A 10,772-nucleotide genomic window follows, 5' to 3' on the forward strand; every position below is an offset into this window, starting at 1 on the left:
ACATAATTTACAACTGACTAAATACTATAGGGTTTTAATCCCATAACTGGGAAGGATGTGTATATGACCTGGTCACCATAAATAATTTGACTCTTGTCAAAAATCCCATCTATATATAGTGCCTCTATATAAGGATGCATTTAACTAATTTACTACTGTAATAGCTATTATCAACAAACTTTACATAATATCAAGGTCATGACACCACTTTGAATATCCTTTGAAACTATTTAACATATCTGTACACTTTACATGTGAGAGTGTGAAGCAAAAACCTAATAAAAATCACATAAAATACAACAATGGTTCACACTCAACACAATTGCAAAGGCGCTAAATCCCAAACTGGGAAAAATGTTCTTTTCTAACAATTTTACAACTGAAGGCGCCTCACTTCAATGTGTGGACGGTGACCTAACAGGTCAAAACATACACGAATACACTATCATCTAAGACTGTTCCTTCACAGATCAGTGAAACATTCCCACTTTCAGGGAAACTTTCTGTAACTACGTTGTACAATTCTGCCATAGAACTAACCCTTGTCATACACTGCAAACCTCCATACTGTATAACCACAGTTGTAGGAACTTGAAGGCTCTGTCTCGACTTGAGCTGCGAAGAAGAAGGCTCTACCTGGGATTCAGCTAGTTGTGAAACTTGATGTCCCAGAAGAATTGCATTTTCACTCTCCGGAGTATGGTGTGTATCTGTGTCATTGTCCTCTATACTGGACTGCAATTTTCTCTTTTTGCTAGATGTGTCCGTATAATTAACGCTCAACCTTTCACTCTCATAGTAAATTTCTTCTTTTTCGTCCATTACTATGGTGCGTTCTTTCTTTTCAGACACAAAATTGTCAGCCTCCCCTTCTTTTTGAAGGATTGCTGACTCAACTTGAGTTTTATTTACAAACACTGGCCAGAAATTGCCATTCATCTGAGCAAGTTCCTCAGGTTCTGGAGGGTTTCTTGGATTGTAGTTAAATCCTTCAGCTACCATATCTTGTTGTTCAGGCGTTAAAAAGTGGAGAACTGAAGTAAGGACTCTCCAATTGAGTAAACAAGCAGGGCTGTTTACTGCTCTCAAACTATACCTGAAATAATCTGTCCATCCCATCTCTTTACAAACTGTACGATGGACTTGCATCTGTATCCCTGTAACATGTGTAGAACGAGGCACAAAAGACTTCTCATTGAGGAAATTCACCAAGTCTTTGGCAGTCACTGTTTCCTGCCTGGTTAACCATTTTGCTATAAGCATAACCACACAAGCTCTATGTTGGTGAAATCTTCTGTCCGCCAACAGTCTTTTGGAATGATAGGTCTGAAAGATTTCAGAAAGATGTTCTTCAAAACAATGTTGTTTTACGTCTCTTCTATCTACCACTACTGGGCAGTTCTTTACAGGACATTTACGGTCTGTTTGACTTCGAACACATGTCCTCTCCTTTTTTCCACTTTTGGGACAAGTATAAAATCCTTTGGATTCTTCCTTGTTATTACAGCACTTATCTTTATTGTCTGTACATTGATCAGGTTCTTCCTGTGTTCCTCTTTCCTCTGATTCATGGGTAGACGTCGAGGCCATCATGCCTAGGTTAGACTCTACTTGAGGAACGACTGTATCAAATCTTTGTTTCGACCCTTCTGTACTGGGTTTCTCATCAGATGATGAACCTGAAGTGTTAGGTCTAAGAACAATGTTGACATTTGGTTCATGAGACATATTTTCACCTCCTAGTATAAGTGGCATGTTCCTATTCTGTACAGTTATAGTTAATTCTCTAATATTCACGAGAACTCTATTATGAATGATAAAGTCACATCCCAGTATCATATCACATGAAACTGGAGCTACATACAGTAGTTGATTGAACTGAACATCTCCAATCTTGAAATTTATATAGGACTAGTAAGCCTGCATGGCATTGTCATGTTGGTACCCGCACCATACATGGTGGTCTCCCTGATAACAAAGGGCTTAGGCTCCAAAGTGTCAAAAATGTTGTCCTTTATAATAGTTACATCTGAACCAGAGTCAACTAGAGCAAGTACTTTCTTTCCTGCAACATCTACTTCAACTCTAAAGAGTTTGGCTGCTCCTAGTCATCTCACTGTACTTATTCCTGATGCTACTCCTTCAGATTCATGAAAATCATCTTTATTATTTTCATCAACAGATACTTGTTGAGATATTGGCTCTTTCTGTATTGACTGCTTTCCTGTATCTTGTACATATAGGTCTGGACAGTCTTTGATATAATGACCTTGCTTGTGACAATTAAAACATTCATTATTATAGTAACCACATCTGGTATATCTCCTGTCACCTGAATTATTCCCTCGCCCACGACTTCTGCCATTTTTACATTTAGGCGAATAATCAGAATACCTGTTGTCTTGGTTAGGTGACATAGAACTTGGACTGGTTCCCTGTTTGGCTGATAGTTCCTGAACCAAACTGGTTACTGTGGACATCATTCTCTCTGTATATTACTCTATGCGAGAGAGACGATTATCCATACTGGACTTGGTGCTACCTACACCAAGAACTACTGGTGAGTTAAATGACTTCTTTGAAAGAGATTCCTCCTCCTTCTTACTAGTTTTCTGAATGGCACCGACTGCCTTTCTAGTGTGCTGACACCATCTAATCATATCCAAGGCTGCATCCATGGACTTTGGTTTAGAGATACAACCTTCTGTTCCAGCAACTGTATCATTGCAACCCTGAAAAAACCTCAAGATTGCCTGTTCAGTCATTAGTTGTTCACTGTACCTGCTTTATGCTCTAGTAGCGAGAGTCAACACTCTTTCTGACCACTCCTCCAAGGTCTCCTTTTCTCCTTGGGCACTTGTCTGGAACTGAACCTGTGAGGTTTCTGGCAGTTCTTGATGACCAAATCTCTTGTTCATATTAGATATGATATCAGTAAAACTTGCTGTTTTGTTGTTTTCCAGGAGTAAGGTGTAATACTCACTGGCTGCATCATCTAGACGCCAGCAGAGCTGTTTCCTTTTTTGTTCATCTGTCCACTCAGCGATTTTAGCATAACCAGAAAACTTGGTATAAAAGGCTTTCCAGTTGCCCTTCCCACTACAGCCGAGCGTTTTTTTAATAGAGGACAGAAATTGTCTGTTCTCTATTTTCTTCTCTTTTCTACTTTCCTGACTGCTTGTAGAACTTTGCATATCTGTGTCAGGTTCTGACTGGGAGTCACTAGACCCTCTAGACCTTCTAGGACTAGAACGACTACGGTGTAATGGGAAACTCCTTACACTTCTTAAAGGTGAGAAATCACGCTGTTGATTCTCTTGAGGTCTGTTGTACTCAGGTTCTGACCTTCGCTTTGTTGTGGTCTGACGGTATGCTGAAACATATGACGTGTCAGAATCACCTGTATACAGTATTCATGTCTAGGATCACTTCTTCGTTGTCTCCCATAGTAATCATTATTATATTCCTTCTGACTTACTGAAGGTTGGTTGTAATGCGGCTTAGGTGCGCCTGATGGTGGAGGTTGCTGCTGTGTGCCAGGTGTATGTAACTGAGGCACGTGTAATGGTTGTGGCTGATAGCCTGAAAGGTTAGGCTGACCCATACTACGGTACGTTAAACCAGGTATGTATTGCTGGTTGTAAGGCGTTTCATTTGTTGGTGCTTGTGGCGGTGGTCCACCTCTAGGAGGTTGAAACATAGAAGTTGGGTGACCAATCATCTTATGTTCTTGAATTCTTGTTACAGAACTTGGTTGTTGATGAACAACTTCACTAACCTGTTGTTGTAGCCGCTGTTGAGGTATAAAAACCGGCGCTACAGCTAGATGTTGTTGTTGCACAGGTTGCGCAAAGTTAATATCCCCTTGTTGAAGCTGGTCTAGCCGTTGTTGTAGGCATTGTACTTTCTGTTGTATTTGCACTCTTTGTTGAACCTTATTGAAGCCTGGATGTTGGTTGGTTGAACAACTATGTATATCAATCTGACTATGTACGGTCGGTTGTTGACTCTGATTGACCTCCTGTCGGTGAAGACTGTTGAAGCCATGTTGATATTGGTTGACATAGTGGTGCTCATGTTGTACACTTGGTGAAAAGTGAACATGGTCAGGTGTAGGTGTATGTAAGAACCTTGGTTGTTGGTCATTATCAGGGTTATTATATCTTGTCGAACTTCTGTTGCACCTCTTGTTGACGGTTACAATACTCCTGTTGATCGACTAAAGGGTGTGGAGTATGCCAGGTCTGGCTAAGCGGTGTGAACTCTCTGTCATTTGGTTGTTTTGGGACATTACCGTCCTGTTGACTCTCTGGTTGAAAATGTACAGCCATGTTGGTCCTTGGTGGTTGAGTACGATACTCATTGTTACAAACACTCAGGTCTGAGTTCAAACTCTCTGAAGAGAGACTCTCTTGTGGTGCTGCACCACGTGACTGCTCTAACATAGTTAAATGTTCAGAACGCCTTTGTAGCTGTTCTAGGCAACGTTTGTCCCATTCAAGACTGGAGCAGGCTACTTCCTCTGAGCAAGATGAATCTACCTCATCTTGAGTATCGAATTCTTCTAACCATTGTTTTATGTTAGAATTGAAATCTTGCAGATGAGCTATCTGTTTCTGATCTTCTGTCCGTTTATCTCTCGGGACAGGGCGATAAGGTGGTGCCTCATCCTGTAGGATGCATGAAATATTTGTACCCTTTAAATCTGTACCGTGACACTCCTCTGGGTTCATATCAATAATAACGTGGTCAGACTTTTGAGTGGACATACTCACAGATCCTGGTCTACCACCATTTAACTCACTAACATCTGCCTTAGGTCGCGGTGAGAAATCAATAAGGCCTAGGGTACCTTCTGTTACTTTCATGTACGGAATTTGGGACAAAACATCTTGATCAATATGGATACCGTGTTCCCTCATATCCATGATCATTGCTGCTATGGCATCCCCTATGCCAGGTATGCAGGTAAGTATAACCCTAGGACAGGTGTTAATATTGATCATATACCCCTGCATAGTAACTTTGTACTTTACAAAGTTATAAAAATTTATTTGACTTTATTTCAATATAACTCACAACTAAATATATATACACTAATCAACAATAATTCTTTATTCAATAAAAACACAACTCAATATATATACACTAATCAACAATAATTCTTTATTCAATAAAAACTCAAGTCAATAATAAAATATACAACAGAACACTATAAAAGCAACTGCTCTTGTGTTTGTTTACATCCGTTTTTTAACATCTGTCAACAGAATCCAAGATGGCGTCCAACTCTCGTGGCTCACGTGACCTCACTCACAGAAGCAAACTTTTCAAAAAGTTTTTTTCTCAGCCCCAAAAACTATACAAAACGATGTATTTACACTCACTTTCACTTAGAAAGTAAACTACCGGACCTCGTTTGTCTCCCTTAGACAAATTACTAATATTCAGGTTTGACCGTAGCTAGGCACTCAAAATTTTGGAGTGATGCCAAAATGGCGTCCAATCCCCTGCAGGACCAAAATTTAAACCACCCATAACTACCAGTAAAGTGTTATTTGGCCTGTCTCGCTTAGCTCTATGGTTACCCGAGGGGTTAATACAAGCTATGCTTAATGTTAGTGTGTCCTTGCCTTCCTACAAGGTGTCAGTCCCAGCTTACCTCGTCTAGTCCAAGATATCAGGCGCATTGCCTTGCTCGTTCCGTGGTGAGAGAGGAATGTACTCGAGGAAGAGGCTGGAAGTACCCAACTGTTACGTCACGTCATGTATCCCTTCGGATCCCTCGGTGATGAACCAGTACCCGTGTGACAGGTTGGGGAAACCCCCTAGAACTACGGGGCAATTACACTACACGCCTCATTGCGGTTCTCAAAACATTTACCATAAAATATATTTGAGATGCTGAGGTCAGACAAGGTTTTTATAGAAAGGTAAGACTTGTTTTTATAAAAACACATAAAAATGTTTGTATTATCAAATCTGTTAGTGATATTATAAAATTAAACATTTGTAACTATAACAAGGAAGTAGAGTGATTGTTTTGTCAATTTTTCTCTGACTAAGGCAGCCATTACATTCGGCCAGTAATATATAGCGTAAGTTGTTTTTTGATATTTTTGTTCATGTTGATGTAGTTTTTCAGATGTTTAAAATACCTTCCATCAGATGTTTGTTTTATTTGAAAGTGTTTTGTGTACTCACCTAATCCAAACAATGTACAAGACATTAACTCAACCAATTAACTTTGCCATAAAAAGTATCCACAATTTCAAGTTAATCAAATTTAATGGAATTAAAATGTCAAACAGCAACATTATCTATGTATGTGCCTGCCTGTAATTCAGTAGTTGTTGTTTGTTTCTGTGTTACATATTTGTTTTTCTTTTATTTATTGTACATAAATTAGGCCGTTAGTTTTCTCGTTTGAATTGTTTTACATTATCATTTCGGGGCCTCTTATAGCTAACTACGCGGTATGAACTTTGTTCATTGTTGAAGGACATACGGTGACCTATATCTGTTTATTTCTGTGTCATTTTGGTCTCTTGTGGGGAGTTGTCTCATTGGCATCAAAACACATCTTTGTTTTTATAAATATGGTTTATATTTTTTACTGATATTCATGCTATCATATTTCTACTGAAAAAAGTACTTTAACAATATATTGCTATAGCAATTAACAATAAATACTAAAGGTAGGTTATATATTAGAGGCTATCTGGGATGAGGCTCGGGGAAATTAAGACTACCACTGGAAGGTGAGGGTGACTTAGATAAGGACAAAAATTTACCACATCAAAGTGTTCTTTCATAGGTTTTTAATGTATAGAGTGTGTGACAAACTCTCATTATAAGCTTAAGGAATCGGATTTAACGTCCCCACTATGACAGGCCTAGATGCACCATGCTACTATACATCCAGCTTAGCCAAACGGACACCCTACTATAGGTTAAAAACATTTTTAATTGGAGGTCATCTTAAATAAAGATGAATAGCGCGGGTCAGTGATAGGGCATTTTTTTTGTAATCAAATGGTTAACAACTTCTTTGACTTATAACTAATAAATGCCTATAGTTTTCGTATGCAAAATCTAAAGATATTTTGATATTTGTGTATAAAAAACATTCGCGGGGCTCTTTTCATCAGCAATAGCATAAATTACTTTTAGTACTAAATAAACTCATCATAGATACCAGGAGTAAATAAGGAAGAAAAGCTTTAGTAGTTCAAAAATTCAAAAGGTTTGTAAACAGTTAATTTATAATTATGATCATATCAATGATAATTCATATAACCCTCCCCCTATTTTTCTATGTTCTATTTGTTACTATACAATGCCGTTAATTTCTCGTTTGAATCATGTCACATTTGTCATTTCAGGGTCCTGTATACTTACTAGGTGGCATGGGTTTGTTTGTTAATTGTTGAATTGGTTTAAGATGACCTATAGTTGTTCATTTCTTTGAAATTTGGTCCCTATTGGAGAAGCATTCTTGTTGTCACTCGCACCAACTTTCCTTATTTTTGTAAATCATAACTTTCCTTTTTTGAGTGACAAAATATTATTCGTCAATCTTGTATTCAAAATGCATCTAACTTGTATTTAAATTGCGAATTTTATATTAAATTTTATTTTTTAAACGTTTCTTTGGTGTATTTCAGTAAAAAACAAACAAATTGACAGCGTCAAAGTGTTTTTTTTAAGTCTTTCATGTACGCAAACAGCAGTTTTGCTTTCAGGCAAAATAGAATACTTAAAATGCATTTCGGTTGGTGATGACTTTTTCTTATTCCCTATACTTGACAAAGAAAGTTCAAAAAATTTCAACATTCTACATATAATACTAGAATTGAGAAGCTTTCTGCGTATTAAATAACTACAAAATAGAATAGTGATTGTTATAGGAAAATTACTTTGATAATACGTTGTTCAACAGTAATCTTCCTGTTTATCAATTTCAATAATATAATATCTAATTCATGCAAACGTAATAGTAGAATCAAGCTGGCAAAATGGATCATACCAGGACCTATTTTACGAAATACCCATTGTTATCATATGGAAACTCCCCGATCGCTTTCCGTTATGTTTTAATTAACTTCATATTCCTTTATGTGATTACTTTTACTGCAATAACTGTTATAAAAATTAAATTTAAAAATTTCCTGTATTAACATTATATGAAAGAATCAAATTGAAATAGGTAAAACATTTACACACTTAATGTTATGAATGAGAACTTCGTATGAGGGAAAACGGTACTATTTATTCTGCCATAGGCGACAATAGTAACATTTTCTAAATTTACCACTTTTGAAGATAAAAACCTGGATAAAACAGTTATATGTTGTGTTAGTACTTTATTATTCTGTTTTAAAAATTAAAGCAAAATAGTATCATGACCAACTTCCAACGGAGCTTGTTTATGTTATCCATGCCCACGGTCCGTCATTTTGCACTAAATTTATGAAATGTTGGAAGTCTTTTCGAATAATTCTCTTGAAAATATTTCAATGGGTTTCAAAATTTATATTGTAAATACACACACTGCAGTTATTCATAGATAAATAAAAAAAATATATTGTACCCTTACATCCAATCACAGCGCTCCTAATTTGACTTCCTTTACCTGCCTTGTGTACACAAAAGGCCAACTTATGCTGGGAAAATTTAACACTACCGTTTTCCCATGAATTGTTCTGTGCATGCACCTTCTTTGAACTAAATGCAACTACGGGTCATTGAATTTTATATTATACTTTTAATTAAAAAAAAATCACTTCCGCGTTTACATTGTAACTGGAGTTGATAATTTGAAACACTCGTCTGGTAATAATATATTTTTTAACTAGTAACAGTCATAAAACTTAACAATTTCGGTGAATTGACAGTCTTCTGTTACTTTCATTTGTGAAATTGTGCTAATAATGGTATACATGTGTATTCAACTGCGTAAGGTAAAAATTAAAGATTGCAAATATAAGGATTTATTTTTCAATCTATTGTACAAATGACTTTATCACACTATCATGTCCGGAAAAGACTGAAAACATATCAATGCTTGGCTAGCACATACCAATAAAACCAAATAGAATTTATGTGGTTAAAATAATAGTGTCACCATGTTGAAATTCATTCCAAAATATGTTAAACAAAATAAATTTAGTGACATATTGAAACAAGAATTTGTCCCAAGTACATGGATGCCCCACTTGCACTATCATTTTCTATGTTCAGTGGACCGTGAAATTGGAGTAAAAACTCTAATTTTGCTATCGTAGGTGGGGCATAAAAATAACATGTGAATGAATACTTCTATAAAGCTACGATTTCAACAAGCAGTTGACTAGAGTGCTTTTTTAATCAACTTACTAATACAAAAACTAATGGGTCAAAGTCTCTCTCGGGTTGAAGTATTTGCAACTAATCAATTTAAAATGTTTTTAAAAAGTAGTTTGCATGGAGACTGAAGTACAATTTTTTCCCTAACAAATTCAAGAACAACAGGAAGAGAGGTGTAACTTTTTTTTATACAGCTTCTTTCGATATTAGTTTTATATAGCAGAAAAATCCATATTAAAGTAGAAGTTATGTTTCATGGAATACATTTTCTTCTCTTATAAGGCAAAGTAAAAAACTAAATATCCAATGGGTTTTGCTAATAAAATCTTGTTCGAATCGACACCATTTTCTGTCCACGCAAGATGCTGATCCAAGTACCGATATGTCGCATTTGAGACGGTGGTCTGTTGTATCCTTCATTTCTAATGTATTTTTCCTAGAGAAACGATTTAAATGGAAACAACTTCGATGTATTAAGAAACAAGAATGCGTCCATAGTACACGGTTGCCCCAATCGCACTATCATTTTCTATGTTCAGGGGACCGTGAAATTGAGGTAAAAAATCTAATTTGGCATTTAAATAAGAAAGATCACATCATAGGGAACATGACTGTGTACAAAGTTTCAAGTTGAGGGGACTTCAACTTAATGGAAACTACCTTGACCAACAACTTTAACCTGAAGCGAGACAGACGGAGGCCAAACGAACGGACGGAGGAACAGACCCACAGACCAGACAAAATAATGCCCCTCTTTTATCGTTGGTGGGACATAAAAACAGACCTAACAACCCAACCTTCTTATTTCTTCTATAAGTGAAACCAATTGTGATTAATTTAGATAAAGACACATTCGTGTTGACTAATATTCTATAATGTAGTAATCTCGTTTTAGGTGAAGATCCCACATCAAAGAAGGAAGATAGTTAGTGCTATGCTATTTTTATAAAACAGAATGATGAATTACCTTCTGACACTTCACGTTTACGTTTTCTATCTGGTAATATCTATCACTCGTACGGTTTACGAAAACGAAATTGTAAATGAAAATAGAATTTCAGCATACTGCAAAATATCTTATAAGTCATTTTTATGTGATGGGAATAAAACGATGAACAGAATACCACTCATTCCAAGCTATATCACTAAACTTGCTATACGAAATGGTATTTTTTATAAGGTAACAAGGGAAACGTTTAATAACGTAGAAAACACATCCATTTCAATTCTGAAATTGAAAAAATGCAGGATACAATACATTAGTAAGGATGCATTTAAAGGATTAGGTAAAGTTGCTGAATTTGATTTTTCCGGTAATAATAGACTAAATCCTGAGGTTATTGCTGAGAGTTTAAAAAGTTTGTCTGATTCGAGAATAAAAAGGCTATATTTAACACATATGGCATTGACAAACCTGCCTTCGA

The sequence above is a fragment of the Mytilus galloprovincialis genome, chromosome 2 (assembly GCF_965363235.1).
Source record: "Mytilus galloprovincialis chromosome 2, xbMytGall1.hap1.1, whole genome shotgun sequence".
NCBI classification, from domain to species: domain Eukaryota; kingdom Metazoa; phylum Mollusca; class Bivalvia; order Mytilida; family Mytilidae; genus Mytilus; species Mytilus galloprovincialis.